Genomic DNA, 17,422 nt, shown 5'->3' with positions numbered 1-17,422 from the left:
TGTAGGAAATACTGAAAGAAACCGCTTATTATGATGTTTTGGGGGTCAAACCCAATGCCACCCAAGAAGAATTGAAAAAGGCTTACAGGAAACTGGCCTTGAAGTACCACCCTGATAGGAATCCAAATGAAGGAGAGAAGTTTAAACAGATTTCTCAAGCTTACAAAGTGCTCTCAGATGCAAAGAAAAGGGAATTATATGACAAAGGAGAGCGGGCAATTAAAGAAGGTGGAGCAGGTGGTGGTTTTGGCTCCTCTATGGACCTCTTTGATATGTTTTTTGGAGGAAGAGGCAGGATGCAGAGAGAAAGGAGAGGTAAAAATGTTGTGCATCAACTCACAGTAACCTTAGAAGATTTATATAATGGTGCAACAAGAAAACTAGCTCTGCAAAAGAATGTGATTTGTGACAGATGTGAAGGCCAAGGTGGTAAGAAAGGAGTGGTAGTGCTGTCCCAATAGCCGAGGTACTGGAATGCAAATAAGAATTCATCAAATAGGACCTGGAATGGTTCAGCAAATTCAGTCTGTCTGCGTGCAGTGCCAGGGCCATGGGGAGTGGATCAGTCCTAAAGATAGACGTAAAAGCTTCAATGGAAGGAAGATAGTTTGAGAGAAGAAAATTCTAGAAGTTCATATTGACAAAGGCATGAAAGATGCCCAGAAGATAACATTCCATGGTGAAGGAGACCAAGAACCAGGACTGGAGCCAGGAGATATTATCATTGTTTTAGATTAGAAGGACCATGCTGTTTTTACTTGACGAGGAGAAGACCTTTTCATGTGTATGGACATACAGCTGGTTGAGGCATTGTGTGGCTTCCAAAAGCCAATATCTACTCTTGACAACCGAACTATAGTCATCACTTCTCATCCAGGTCAGATTGTCAAGCATGGAGATATCAAGTGTGTGCTAAATGAAGGCATGCCGATTTATCGTAGTCTATATGAAAAGGGTCGCCTAATCATTGAATTCAAGGTAAACTTTCCTGAGAATGGCTTTCTCTCCCCTGATAAACTCTCTTTGCTGGAAAAACTCCTACCTGAGAGGAAGGAAGTAGAAGAGACTGATGAAATGGACCAGGTAGAACTAGTGGACTTTGATCCAAATCAGGAAAGATGGCGCCATTACAATGGAGAAGCATACGAGCATGATGAACATCATTCTCCGGGTGGTTCACTGTCAGACCTCCTAATGGGGCCAGTGAATAACACTCACTGCTGGCATTTTATTTGCAGTAGTGATTGAGTGAAGGACTATAATCATAATATGCTCACTACTTTCTATTGTTTGTTTTAATATTCAACTATAGTAGTGTTTTAAAAGTTAAATGAAGAATAAACTCAAATATAAAAGCTCTGACTTTGCCCTGTATGTATGATGACTTCAGTGCACAAGATAAGTTTAATACTTGTAAAAACTACTTTAAAAAATTTCCCCTAGCATTTGTTAGACCATACTTTGTAATTGATTCCAGCTATGTACATGGAATAGCTTAGACTGAAATGCCAGGTATATGTATTGACTTCAGTGTATGACCCTTAATTGTTAAGCTATGAAGTTAAAACTGTATTTAACTGGCAGTCGACAAAGAATTTGTAGAAAAGTGTTGGTCTGTATAGTGGTATTAAGTGGGATTCATTGTGATGCCTCTGCATTTATTCTATTGCCTCAACTGTTACTTGAAGATGGCATGCTATATAATTTAATTTAGCCTGTGGTATCAGTGATAGAAGTAATACCTTTCTAAAGAAGGGGTTTATCATATAACATGCTGCTTCTTGAGGGCTTGCACTTGTAGAATTGCATTTCCTTCCGCTGTGCCATCTTTTTTTTAATAATCTAGCTATTGGTCCTGGTTACTTTTTTTTTTTCTCCTTCTCTTTGGACCACAGTAAGCCTTGGAGTAGTGACTTCTGGAGCAGGGTAACTTACAGGTTAGAGTGATGAGACCTTTACATGGAGAAGTAATTTGCATGTATGAGTTAGGAAGGTGTTTTGCAGGTATGTTACAGGCTTACTTTAAACCAGTTAACTTATGCTCCAAAGTAACTGTAATTTAATGTCAGTAGTATAGCAAATTATGAATAGCTTTAATTGTATGTTTAAAGTCATATGTTCACAAGCTTAAATCTGAATATCAGAATTTAAGCAATTCTTTTTTTTTTTTTTTTTTTAACACAAGAGAAAACTCATTTAATTAGTCATTTGCTTGCACCTATACACAGAATCACTGTGAATGTGACAGCCACAAATACAGTCTAGTAAGATATGTTAAATAATCAACTCAGTTACCATGTGTGGTGTTGCGGTCAATGCTTTGATTTTCTGATATAACGAACAAATCTTGTTAAGTTCAGAAAAACATAAAGCAATAATAACAACCAAAGTTTAAGTTTTTCTTGATTAATACCATAGATGAATTCCTGGAAAATTCAGTTTATATAAAACCCATGCAAAAAACTGTTTATATGTGAAACAGACTTAAGTTCTAGACTCAGATCATTATAAATGGATTTTTTTTTACCTACATGAATATCCAGAGAAACAGTCAAAATTTATACAGGATGTAGGACAGTTTTTTTGTGGGGCAGGACCTTGATAGGCATTGGAGTAGGTCTACTAGGGTACCTGATTCTACCTATTGAATTTGAATATAACCCCCTCATAATGTAACTTTACAAACGCAGTCTAACATTTTCAACAATGCCTTCTAGGGACTGATACCACCTTTAAGCAATTCTTGAAATGTATGAATGCCTCCTTAATATGCTGATGACAAAGCATGAAAAAAAAAAAAAAAAAAAAAAAAAAGAATACTGAGACCCAAAGAGTTTCACTAACTTGTCCAGGTTAACACTAGTAGGACAGACAAAGCTGAGATTCACATCGAGTCTGGTGTGAAGTTTGCAGGCATGATTTTTTTTTTTCCCTAAACCTCATACTGCCTTTTAAAGTTGGCTCTATAATTTAAAACCACTAATGTTTACAATTAAATCTATTAAACTCCATTAACTATATTCACAATTGGTTAAGATGTCTTTGCCTTGGAATTTAATCAATCACAAAAGGTATTTTTTATATTGAGTGGGAAAGTAAACAAGATTATTACTCAATTAAGCCATTATTACCCAGAAGCAACAAAGAGCAACTGCACTGTAAGTTTCTTAAGGATTAACAGTGTCTTGACCGTCGTACATTAAATAACAATTTGAAGTTTGTGTACATATGTCTGTATAAGTGAAATTTCAAAGACCTTGTCCTATTACTTTACTGGAAAGAAGATAAGCTTAGGTACAGGTCAAAATTACATCATGGCTCCTAAGTAGGAAACAATAATGCAAAATATACTTGGAATTATTGACTAACTATATCCAAGAAAATCACACATGGTAGGGCGTCTCATGCAACAGCAAGGTGGTGGGAAGGAATTATACATCCTGGAGGGAGCACAAACACCAAAGTATGTATAGGTTTCTACTTTGTAATTCATCTGGAGTTTTTTTCCTTAATCTTTGTATAACTTTCATCAGTGGTGAAGTAGAGGGCTATTGACTGAGGTAGTATGCTACACCAACTTAAAAAATATTTATAAAATCACTTCTTTTGGAAAACGTAGAAAAGCTGTTTCCTGAAATGGAGAAACAAGCTCCTCTTATAAGCCTGATTAGCATATGTACAGAACTGTGGGTCAGACATGGGGAGACATTCTTTGTGTCCTTTCTAAAGCTCTGTTCTTCTGTGATGAAAGGCACACTGCATTTGGGAACTGAATAAAAACTCTAATTTTTCTTCACTTCAAGCTTTATTTTATTCAGTTTTGCCTTGTAGAGTTAGAGGGCAATGTGCCTGCTGTTATGAGCCTCATTTTCTACACGGAAGTGAATCCCTACATCATAATGTAAACAGTCACAGGTTCAATGGTATTTTATAAAGATGAGATATTAGCATAAGTGTGATAACACCAAAATTAATCAAGGCAGTTATAACTGAGACAAAATAGAGAGTGGAATTTCATTATGCAATGAGAATGGTGAAGGGCTTTTTCAAATAATAAAATATTTTAATTAACAAATGTCTCTGAAAGGAGACATTACTCTCCCACTCTGGCCTGAAATGATGGGAACATTATCAATGTCTTCATTTGTTTCCACTCTCAATACCAAATCAGTCACCAAGTTTTGCTGATTCTTCATAATATTTTCTTCTTTTCAATTCCCACCATGTATTAAGGTTTTAAACAACACAAATTTATCATCTTACAGTTGTGGATGTCAGAAGTCTGCAGTGGGTCTTACTGGGCTAAAATAGAGGTGTCAGAAGGGCTACGTTCCTTCTGGAGGCTCTAGGGAAGAGTCAGCTTTCTTTAATTTTCCCCTTTCTAGTGGCTGTTTAGATTCTTTGGCTCATGGCTCATTCTTCTCTCTTAAAGCCAGCAAGTAGGATATTTAAATCTCTCTCCTGACCTTGATAGTCCTACTTCCTTTCACTTTTATAAGGAACCCTGTAGGGCGACCCAAATTATCCAGAATAATCTCCCTATCTCAAGATGTGTAATTTAAACATCTGCAAAGTTCTTTTTGCCACATAAGGTAACACATCCATTAGACATGGACATCATTGGGGGCCTTTATCCTACCTATCAGAGTCCCCCATCTGACCCCAAAGATTCACATTTTTACCACACGCAAAATGCATGCACTCTATTGCAACATCCCTAAAAGTCTCAACTCATTACAGCATCAACTCAAAGTTCAACATCTTATCTAAATTATCAGATGAGAAGTTCCAAAGCTCGTTACCTAAAGCATCTGAGTCAGGTAGAGGTCTGTTTATGATGATTTAAACATTCTCTAAGAAAGCATACTCTTTTCCTCAGTGCTCTTATCAGCAGTTGTTAACATTCATATTTCTACTAACAGTCTGTTCAAGGCAAACTAGGCTTTTAAAGTCATGCGCCTCAGAATTCTTCCAGCTTCTTCCCATTGCTTAATTGTAAAGGCACTTCCACATTTGTAGGTACTTTTTACTGCAGCATCCCACTTCTGGGTATCAACATCTATATTAGTTTCCTATTGTTGTCATAGCAAATTACCACTAATTTAGTGGATTAAAACAACACATCTTTATTATCTTACAGTCACCACTATTACTTTACATCATAATCTTACTACATCCTTCTTAGATTACTGAATAAATGTTCTTCCAACTACTCTTTTTGCCTCTGCATTTAAAAAAATTTTTTTCACTGCCACCATCAACAAAAACAGCAGCAGTAATAATAAAAACTGTTGAAACTATTGGGAGCTCATAATGTGCCAGACAGCCTTCTAAGTGTTTTATAAAGATTTTCTAATCTGTTCCATACAATGGCCTTATATAGTAAATAATATTCATATATCACTTTATAGTTAAAGAAATTGAGGCAAAGCAAGACCAAGGAATTTGCCCAAATCATCTGCTTTGTAGGTGTGTGAAAGACAAAACGTTCCCTGCCTTATCAGAAAACAAAGGATGCTGAGGCCACCAAGCCATCAGTCACTACCACCAATGGTGCACCACCCCCAGCAGTGCACCCTGAGGGAAGGAACAGGATACTGGCCCTAGATAGTTAAGGTGCATGTCAAAGGAATGATTTCAATGAGCCCAGACTCTTGTATCTTCCCTTATACATAGACAAGAAATAAATTCATTTACTTGCGGTATCTGGTTTTCTTTAATTAACAATAATCTTTTGACGTTCCAACTACCTTGGTCTTTGTTGCAAAAACCCTATATATCCTGGCCCCTCTCTTACCTCTTTGGAGCAGTCCCTCAGAGCTATTTGAGAGGCTGTCTTCTGGGCTTAAGGCCTCAGAACATCCGCCAAATTTTAGGTTGTGCATTTTTTTCAGTCGACAGGTGGATGAATATCTAGTTCCCTACAAAAAGAACTGTCTTCCTGAAACACAGCTTTCAACTCTCAACTCAAATATTATTATTGTTTTCCTTTAAAATAAAATCCAAATTAAGCTATAATATTGACCAAATTTTGGTCATTATGCTCAACTCCAGTCCTATTTAATTGCTGTTCTCTAAACATCCTACTCTTCCACCTCTGTGTTTTTGTCTTTTTGTATTTCTTACTTCGGAAGATATTCCTTAAGCTTTCTTTACCTTCAGTCTCCATTTAAACCCCCTCTCCTTGTGACCTATTCTATCAGGTCCCACAACGGTTTATACCTCTACCATTCACTTGGCCAACAGCTATACCTCTTTTGTGATTTTAAAAAATACACCATAGGTTTATTTCTTCTTTTTGTTGCCATATAAATATTACAAGTCTTTTATTTTTCCCAATAGAGTATATATTTGTTAAGGATTAACAGAGTGTACTATCTAACAAACATTAAATAACCATTTGGAGTTGGTGTGTGTGTGTGTAGGTAAAAATTCAAAAATCTTGTTTTAGAATAACAACCAAAGGATACAGCATGACGGTTCTACAGCACTAAGTAATTTGTGTCTTCATTTTCTGTAGTTTATTTTTATAGATGCCATACACTGAATCGTTGTAAGAATCTTGTAAATTGAAGTTGACTGTTGCCATCTCTAACATTATTTTCTCCATCACAGAACTGTTCTGATTTGTCTTTCATAACAACACGCAGTTCAGTAAAGCTCATAGGGTATCAATAGGAATATAAAAATATTTTTGACATTAGAGAAAGTCATTTAAATTAATCTTCCACAGAATATAACATGAAATTTCATTCAGTGCCCTTTAGAGCAGTGATTCTCTAATCATGGCCATGACCTTTCATTAAACATTTTCTGCATTCACCAATAGCTGACATAATTCCATCAATGTCTAAAGGTGATTTAAGAAAGAAAATAAATTGCATATGTAAAGCCTGTAAGCTGATAAATGTTAGACTCCAAAGTGCGGGTTTGAACTTTTGTTCTTAATCTTTGTGTGAAAGAATAATATGCGCTAGAAGACATAAATTCATGTAAGATTTCTTTCAAGGAACATGCTTTTGTAGAGAGATACACATTTACCTAATTACTTAAAATATGTTATAGTTTTTAAAGCATTATTATACAGATACAAATAAATGATCCTCAGGGTTCCAGCAAGAAAGCAGAAGGGAATGAAAATTGGATATTCAAAAGAGTTTAATAAAGGACGATTCACAAAGTTGTGAGTGGGATGTAGAGAAAGGGCAAGGTAGAACTGTTACCACCTTTGGCTTAAAGAGATGGAGGGAGGAATTGGTCAGTGGAACTCAGAGGAGTTCTAAATTTAATTTTAAAGAAAATTTTCTCTTAATATTGACACAGATAGACTCCAGCAAAGGAGCTGGGGGAATAAATATTCTGACTTCTCCTCCCCCTTCCCTCTGTTCTCCTACCATTATTTCATGTTGGCTGACCCCAACTGCATTCAGAGGCAAGAGAGTCCATCCAGGTAGCTCTGGTGCATAGGCACAGTAGAGAAGGAAGGGGAGCAGGTCTGGAGGAACATATGGAAGACAGTCTGCACAAATTCTACAAAAGTATAAAGAGAACAAATGATTAGTTGCTGCTGGATGATAGGGGAAAATAGGACCTTAAGAGATGAACAGTATTTTATCTAGAAGAAAAGGATGTTACGAGAATTACATGTAAAAGGAACTATGCAAGGAAAGACATCAGAGTGTATAAATATATAGAGTATTGGGGGATTCGAAGGGCTGTTACTATAAAATTTCAAATGTTTGTATAAGTAACAGGATGGAGATCTGGCAATCCAAGATTTTGTTACTTTAGGAAAGACAACATACAAATTAACAACTTCACTTCCTACAGTTTTAAAGGTCTTTCATGGATGTAAATAAACCAGTTTAATTTTTGGAAGATATAAGATAAAGCAATGTTTCAGGTAACTTTTGTAGATTTATTTTATTCAAAAATTTTCCCCCTGATCTTAGAAATCATTTGAAACTGTCCTTTAAGATTCTTCTCATTGTTGCAGGGTTTTGTTTTTTTTTTTAATCTGTTTTTCTGCTTCATCCCCAAATCTTCTTGTTCTGGGGAATTCTGGAGGTAGAGGAAAGATAGTTGGGAGGATTTTGTGTAGGAAGGGATAAGACAAAAGGGATATGAGAGGTGAGGAGGGAAAAGGAAGAGGATGAGGAGAAGGAGAAAGATGGAGAAGAAGAGAAGAAGGAGAGAAGAGACAAGGAGATCGAGACAGAAGAGGAAGAGAAGGAGGTGGAAGAGGTGCTGGTGTTTTGGAGTAAAAAGATCAGGACTTTGGAGTAAGGTACGTTTTAGGATCAAATCAGGAATTGCCATTTACCAGCTGTTTGACCTTGAAGAATGTTCATTATAAAAATGGAAAGCATGATAATCAAAATCCAAGATACTATGAAAAGTAAATGTGATTTCATATATGATAGGTCTGAGCATATGAAAGGCACTAGATAGCTGCTAATTTCCCTTCCCTTTACTTACTTTTTTTTTTTTTTTGAACCACCTCATGGAATTATTGATTCTGAATTTAGCCCTGATATTGTTACTGATCTGATGTGGAACACACTATAACATCCATGTCAACTGCAAAACCTGTAAGACACCCAGCATTTACAATTTAATTCAGGCTCCTTTTTTGTGTTTGAGTCTAAGGTTGAGGGAAATGAAACCCCAGCATCAGAATCAACAAAGGATCATTTTAAATATTAACAACCCCTAAGCTATCATCAAGTAGTTAATAGAGTTAACTACAAAAATTAAATTCAAGGAAGATAGAGGTTATTATTAAAAGGTACACTACCTTGTCTGAAAAAGAAAGAAAAACAAGCAAGAATGACTGATGTTTTGTAGAACACTTTGTGCTAAAGTTCACCATCTCAGGCTTCCCTGGTGGCACAGCGGTTAAGAATCTGCCTGCTAGTGCAGGGGACAGGGTTCGAGCCCTGGTCAGGGAAGATCTCACATGCCGTGGAGCAACTAAGCCAGTGCACCACAACTACTGAGCCTGCACTATAGAGCCCGTGAGCCACAACTACTGAGCCCGCGTGCCACAACTACCGAAGCCCATGCGCCTAGAGTCTGAGCTACACAAGAGAAGCCACTGCAATGAGAAGCTCGTGCACCGCAACGAAGAGTAGCCCCCACTCACTGCAACTAGACAAAAACCACACGCAGCAACAAAGACCCAACACAGCCCAAAATAAATAAATAAATTAATTTAAATAAATAAATAAATAAATAAAATTCTCTGTCTCAATTCATAAACCTTGATGAACACAACATCAGTGGGCAGACCCTGATGACTCCTTGGATGATGTTGTGTAGTTGCTCTGGATACTGCCTTCTAAGGGCACACAAGGGAAAGAGTTGTAGTCCTACTGTGCTCTCACTTTCTTTTGAGCAGTTAGCTGAATTTTAAGTAGGGCACGTTCAACATGCTGTCATGATCTGGCTTTTTTGCAGTTCACCTGACTCACCAAAGACTGATTTTCTAAAGAAAAAGTGTCATTATAAAATATAGTCATTACCTCTATTTTCTTAGCTACCAATAGATTTTATGCAGTAAATACTTTATAATATATTCTTAGAGACACATTTTTTTTGTAGATGAAATGTCTCAAATTTGATATTAAATTCATTTGGCTAGAAGCTGCACAAGGCAGTGTTATTTTTAAAGATGGTTAATTTTTAACTTTTCCTGCTGAGAAAAAAAGTACTTGAATATGTTTATAGTAGTTGTATTTTGCATCAAGTGTTTTAAATATACTATCAAATTTTTAATTTTGTGTAATAGACTATTTCTATGTGTGTTCTAAATACTATCTTCCTCTTTGAGAAATGATAGCTTTGTGTTAACTAAAAATACGGGCTATCTGGCTTGATTATTATTCTTTGTTTAATCAAGAAATGAATTTAAGGTATCCATGTCCTCTTACAATCACTGAGAAACTGACTAGACCTAAAAATTTAAATTATATTTTCCATGGCCTTATGCTTACATGTCCCCTCTCTTGGAGAGTGTCACAAACTAACAAGTCTGCTATTTGTGGGTCCATCATCTTAAAATGTTTGCAGGCAGATATGATTTTAACCCTATTTTATTGCTTTGGATTTTTATAAACATACTTCATGTTCATGTTTTGTGCCATTTGTAATGCCTTAAGCTTATTTAGGCATTTATAGTTTGAGAGAATACACTGAATACAAGTTGACTTCTAAACTGCCTTCATTCTAACAAAAAGACAAAGAACATACAGTAGAGAAGGTCAGTATTGCTATTCCATGTGAAGTGTTTTTCTAGTCAAAGTCATGTTTTTGAAATTAAATGCTACTTCAGGCTTCACAGCTCACCGGATATTTCTGTGAACAAAACAGGACAATTACAAGCTGCTATTAAGGCAGTGTAAGGCTGCATCAATACAACTTTTTAAGAGAAAGTGACACAGGTCAAAGACCCTGGTGGCAAATGCATGTTAGTGGTATTGACTTCTTGGTTAGTACTGTCCTATATAGGTTTGAAATGAGTAACCCAGATGCAATAGACTATGACAAATTCTCAAGTCTCACAGACACCTCATTCCATAATTTGTGTCTGTCAACTCTGATGGTCCTTGATGTTTCTTTCATAAGGACCCTCTGATGTCAACGTAGTAGATAAGACTTTGAGAATTAGAGTATTAGGATGTAAGCTATTCAGGACCTGGGATGATGTGCTTGGAAGATGAAATACTTCAATTTCACAAGAATCATAAACTGGGACTCATAAACAGAAAGAGAACAGATATAGATCAAGTCCAAATGAATAAACATCCATATAAAGAGGAAACAGGGAAAAACATGAGGGCTGCTGCCCTTCTTAGCCATTTGCTCTAAAGCTTCTGAAAACTTCATCTTTAATGAAGAATTTAAGATTCTATATAATTATTAAAATTGTAATATTTAACTAGATAATTATGTATGGGTTTTATAGTGCAAGTCCAAAGTGGTTTGCTCCTGAAGAATGAAAAAAAATGTACACATGTTTTTGAAGACCTCAACTAGTGTTCACTTTATAAAATTCTCTACTTTAGAATTGTACTTACTTCTGATATATCTTCTTATTTTCTAAAATGCTCTTCAGATTCTTTTTCTGTGTTCTTCTTCCTCAGCTGATCCTTTGCATTATGTGATTTTCCATAATTTAAACTAATGCAATGGCTTATTTAAAGGAGGCTATTTGTTATGAAATAATTCAAAAATACTTAAAAACATAATAAATGGTAGAATAAGCTTGATATACCCATCACCTATATCCAAAAATATTCTTAATATTTTGATATTTGTCATATATTTCATATAATATATTCTATATATTGTATATGTGTATAAATTTTTTTACAGAATCACTTGATAATGCATTACAAAAATGGTGATAATTTATCCATAAATACTTTAACCACTCTCAACATAAAGTGATTCATTTATATAATCATACATTTATGATAGTTTAATAAAATATTTTCTTTGTACTATTATTTTCATATATTTGAGCCTCAGTATTATTTTAATCTAGTGCGATTTCTATATAGTCCTTGAATACTATGGCAATAAGGTACAGATGGTGACCTGTTAATATATGTGGGTTCCAGAAGAGTTTATTTAACTCAAATTATTTATATTCCTTAAAGCAAATAATTGTCACCCTTTAAGTCTCAGACATGAGAAACTGAAAGTAACAACTGAACTTGAGCTAGTCTATTACTTAACATTCAATGTACTTGGCAAGCTAGGATGAAAAGTGATTGAACTGAGGCACCATAGTTAGAATCCTGGCTCAGCCTTCTGTATATGAGGATGATAATAATAGCAGTGACCTCACCAAGCTTGCTCCAGCTTTAAGGCCTTGAAAATCCATTTATTCTGCCTAGAATGAACAAGATGATGATCATGATGATGATGGTGGTGGTGATAGCTAACACTAAAATACTGTTTGCCATGTTCAAGTACTAATCAAATCTTCCCTTTTTATAAATTATTTAGTAATCATAACTCTGAGGTAGGTATTACTATTATTTCCATTTTATAGAAATTAATGAAGACATTAAATGACATTAATCACAGCTAGTATATGCTAGAACAAGTTTTCAAACACAAAAAGTATATATCCTGTATTTATTTATATTCTTTTCCCTTTACTGTTTCTCATAACTGCAAAAAAGTCATTTTGCTGACTTTTTATCTTTCAAAGGTCAGCTAAAATATCACTGACTCAGAGACACTTCCCTTATCAACCAGTCTGAACTGGCCTTGCTGTATCATCCTTTCCACTTCCATTACCACTGATTCCATTATCTTCTTTTTTTGATCCTTTATAGCACTCATCACTGTTTAAATCTATCTACCTATCTATCTATCTATCTATCTATCTACCTACCTACCTACCTATCCACTCCCCTGCTCCAGATTGTAAACTCCTTGAGCAAACAAAAATTCTCAGTCTTGTTCAGCATCCTATTTCCAGTACAAATGACTGGCACATTACAGATAGTTACTAAATAGATGTTCAAGAATTTATATAATTGAATAAGTAGTTATATTTGTAAATTGGATTTTTGTGAGGATTGCATAGCATGGAACATTTAAAAACCATGGAATTTAGAGTTAGCCAAAACTAGGTTTGAGTTTCAGCTCTATCACTTTCCAGATGCATGATATTTTACTAACTATTGAAATTCTTTAAGCTTATTTAACTCTTCAGAATATAAATAATAGTATCTACATTATACCGTTGATTTGAGGCTTAAATACAATGGTATTTATAAACTGACAGTATCTTTTACTTAACAGTCACTCAAATGTTTGCTATACATATTATGCAAAGAGTGATTTACTTGGAATGGGAAGAAGATGTAGCATTGAAGATTATCTAAGATTGAGGTAGTATCAGATTAATAACAATAAGAAAAACCTTGGTATCAAACTAAGTCAGAACTAGAGTTGGAAGTTTACTCCATAACCAAACACTCTTATTAATATATGTTAGTTTCTAGAGGCCTAATAAATGCACCCCTTTATTCCTTTCTTGGGTTTGGTCCGATAAAAAGATACACATTGGTGATTACAACAGGAGGATGTAACCGAGATGGGGGTCCGATGTTTTCCTTATACTTCCCCAGAATTCCATTAGAAAACTTACCCTCTCACTTACAAAGCCCATTAGAAAACCTAACCCTCCATCCGATGCTGCAGAAGTTGCTTTGCAGTGTCAGGGACTGTCCTGGAAAATTATCATGTGGATGAGGAGAGACCATGTGCCTCCTCCAGCTCAGCAGATATGAAAGAGAGAGAAAGAAGCAAGTCCTTTTCCTTTTTTAAAATTCACCAACCAGATCGATCAGGTCTCTGTTTAGGAGAAGGCCTGAGGTGAGAGAGGGAGGGGACAGAATTTCCATTCTAGTATTTCCAAGTGGTAGGTGAGAGTGGTTCTCTAAAACAATTGTCATCACCAACATTTATGCTGTAGTTAAGTGAACTACACTGTGATTCATTACAAAGTGTTTGGCTTGTTTTTTTTTTCTCAGCTAAGTTACTTGTCATCTTCACAAAATATTTAAAATAAATGAATCTGATAAATTATTTTTTAAGAAGAGAAAAGTACCTGATCAAGATGAATCTCCAGTCAATATTTTAGGTAATCAGGCTGATGGATAAGCAACACCCCTTCCAGAAAGTTTCCTGGGCAAAGCCTGTTGGTGCTTCACGAGTCACACATTACAGAGACAAAACTGGCTGCTGGAGTACAACCAACACTAACTACTGAATCAATTTTTATCCTCAGTACAAGGAAATGGGATGATATGAAAATATTCTCCGTGAGATAAACATTTTCACTGTTAATAGAAAACTCCCACATTTATAGACATCTCTAGAAACTCCAATGTGCTAACAGATAAGGACTTTCTGTTTAAAAGCATCTTCAACATTTTTATCATTAGAGTAAATGTGAATGGAGTGCGCAGTATTGTCAGCAACCAATTACATGGAATGTTGAAGCGGTTCCTTGCCTCTTTGACTAATTAGACATGAGTTGTTAGCTCTTTTTATTATTTTTGAAAATGCTCACATTACTGTAGTAGAGTTTGCATAATTTATCCAGTTCCACACATTTGAAAACTCTCTCTGTACCAGCGGGGCATTGCTTGCTGACAATTTGTTACTGATCCGTTACCATCTCAGGCTGAATTATCTTACAGAATGATCCATGTGTTTGAATAATGAATATTCCCATGAAAAAAGATTATCCATGTTTTAATTATTGATATTTATATTAAAACACTATATTAAATTTTAACAAAAATAAACATTATTAAAAATGTACACATTATTGATTTTTGTAAACCTGTCTCATTATATTAAAAGCAAAATTTTATCAGGGGCTCCTAGTTTGTGAGTCACCTTTTCCAAAAAGTATTTCAGAGACTTGACTATTTTCTATTTCTTTTGAGTAAAATTAAATTGTATCAACATAAGATTGCAGTGGTGTAAGTTGCATATGGGCAGTCTTCGTTTTGCACAATGCCGTGTTAACGGCAACCCTTACTTACTGGAATCATTTCTTCACTTTGTACAGGTCCTTGGTAACTGAGACATGCAAAGCAAGGAAACAGTTCCAATATGCCTCAGTTTCAGTTTATACTGTGCTTCCCAGAATAAAGACTGACTGTAATTTTAACAGTGTAATCTTCTTTAAGTCAATAAGTTGGGCACAATCAAATGTTTCCTATTACTAAGCAATGGAAATATTTTTCATTGATGAATTCTCAAACTTGCTAACATATTAGATAGCACATCTAATATTTACAGTGAATAACTTATATATTTTCATTAACCTTGTTTTCTGAAAGTGAAAAATAATCAGGATTGGCATAGTGTTGTTACCTCATGTTACAATGGTCACCCTGGATTTTGACGTGTATTTGACATTGGGGATCTTTGGTTCTGTGCATATAATATGTGTGTTTCTTCTCTAAAATTCTTAAATTTGCCTTGAAAACAACCATAGAATATTTATCACCTCTCACCCATTCATAATTTTTAAAAAGTATATCCTAATTTCAGAAGGATAAAGGAAAAAACAACAAAAATTATAGTTTAAAAATAAGAATAATTATTTAAAGATAGGTTTAAATAATAAAATCTTATCATTTTAAATTATAACTCAACTATTTTAATTTTTACACACAGTGTTACACAGCATAATCTTTATATAGATACAATGGTATTATTTATATCATTTTAGAATTTAATAGGTTTTATGCATTTCCCATGTTTTGCAATGATCTTCATATTTTAGATTTTGATAATTTCACAACTTCCTATCTGGATCACAACTTGTTATTAATCTCTACTTCTGCCATTGCCATGAGAAAAACATACCTCAGCTAGCCTGCTGTTCAAGGAGGCCTGAGCAGACCTGAGTCCATCCAACAGCAAGAAGCCAAACCCAGTCAGACCTGCATCTTGAAGAAAAGCCACCCAGCTAAGTTCAGTCTAGATTAGCCACCGTCAGACAAAACTCTTCGTTGTTTTGCACTAATATTGATTGATACATTGTCAAAACAAGTATTTTTGGAAGTACTTTTTGTTTTTTTAAAGAATTACCAATGATATTCATTTCTTAAATACAGCATCTATACCATACATACTTCTCCTTCAATGTCTCGAAAGATGGTGTGAGATAGTGTCCTCTCATTGCTACTCAGTATGCTTAACCAAGAAAAATGTGCGATGATATTAGCAAAACAACAAAACCCCAAAACCTCAATAAACTAGAAAAGAAAATATAGATAGACTTCATATAATTTATACATTTAGTCCCATAGACATTCGAAAACTCTTATTGCCAACCATTCTAAATAATATAGGTGTGTCATGATCTTAAGTGTAATTATTTTATACAATGATTCAACAACTAGTGTAGTGCTGGAACCCCTACTGGGTATTCAAAAAATGAACTGGCACTGAATTGATTCTTTTGTTTGAACCAAACTTTTAAAATAGTATTTTGTTTCCAGAAAAAAGATAAGAACTATATAAATTCAAAACAATACAATGGCAGTATTCTTAAGTTTCAGATGAGTCTAATCAAATGATACTTTGTTCTTGCATTTATATCTTGGCGACCTATGGCTAATGGTTTCTTAGGACCTCTCTAGTGGAAAAAAAAAAATAGAAATAACCACAATAGTCACATTCTTTGCCCTTTCTAATTTTTCTTTAATATTACTTGTGGAATTATCCTTCTATGAAACAAAAATCTGTGATTGTCACTCCTTTGCTTAAAAATCTTTAGTGCCCCTGTAGGCAGTGATATACAAAGTAAGTCCTATTTATATAGCATGACATTTAGAAGTGTGTTCTTTCCCCCCTTTTCTTTTCAATCCAATCCTAATATATATCTCTCTTTTTCTACCCATCTAAACTCCCACCATACAAAATACCTTTAAGCTTAGTTATATACTATTTTCTCTGTCTGAAATTCCTTTTCCTCTTTTATCTACCAGGAAAACTTCTACCTATTTTTCAAAATGCAACACGAATATCACCTTCTCTGTGAGACTGACTCTCCTGTCCTCTACACAGAGGTAGTTCCTCTCTCGTTTGGGCACTCATAGATATTTGGGCATATTTCTATTATATTGTTTATTGTAGTATGTTTCCACTTTTTTGGTAATCCCCACTAGAATTTATATATTATTCAAGGATAATATTTTATTCTTTGTATATTTCTGGAGAATTACCAGAGTTCAACATAAAATAATTATTTCATAAATATTTTTGACAGGTTCAATAATTTAAGTAGATTACCTTGAGGTCAGCAATTACCAAAAGGCACTGTCTCTTACCTTGATAATTATTTGTGGTCATTATACAATTGTCACTTATAAGGATGCTGCTAAGAGTCTCAACAAATTGGTGTTATGATTCCATATGCTCGTCTACATAATAACCATTCAACATGAATGAGTCTTATTCCCTGTGGGGCTTATGTTAGTAATTATTAAAAATAATTAAAAAAATATTTCCATTATATTATTAATACTCACTACAGAAAATATGATAAATAATAAAAGCAGAAAAATTAAAACCCCCCAAAATAGCCCCTGTTGAAAATTTTCTGCAGTTCATTTGTCTTTGGTTTTAATTCAAGCATGGCACCCAGACCTGTGCATATACTTTTTATAAAATTCTGTATTTTTGTTTTAAACAAAAACTCAAATAAAAAATAAAAATTTAAAATTTACTCATAATTGCTTTACCCAATATAGAGGTAAGCAAACACTCAACCTTTACCATGTGTCACTGTCTATTAAGCTATATTTTGGCAAAAATGAGATCTTAAAATATATATTGAATTATAATCTGAATTTTTTTTACTAAATAATAC

General features: G+C 34.5%; 1 pseudogene; it reads left to right on the top strand.

Moving 5' to 3' along the window:
- The first annotated feature begins 242 nt into the window (after positions 1–242).
- Positions 243–1,362, top strand: LOC103006922 (dnaJ homolog subfamily A member 1-like; annotated as a pseudogene).
- The last annotated feature ends 16,060 nt before the right edge of the window (positions 1,363–17,422 follow it).

Source organism: Balaenoptera acutorostrata, chromosome 17 (genome assembly GCF_949987535.1).
Source record: "Balaenoptera acutorostrata chromosome 17, mBalAcu1.1, whole genome shotgun sequence".
In the NCBI taxonomy this organism is placed as follows: Eukaryota; Metazoa; Chordata; class Mammalia; order Artiodactyla; family Balaenopteridae; genus Balaenoptera; species Balaenoptera acutorostrata.
The sequence above is the reverse complement of the archived record's forward strand: the minus strand, read 5'-3'. Positions and strand labels throughout refer to the sequence as shown.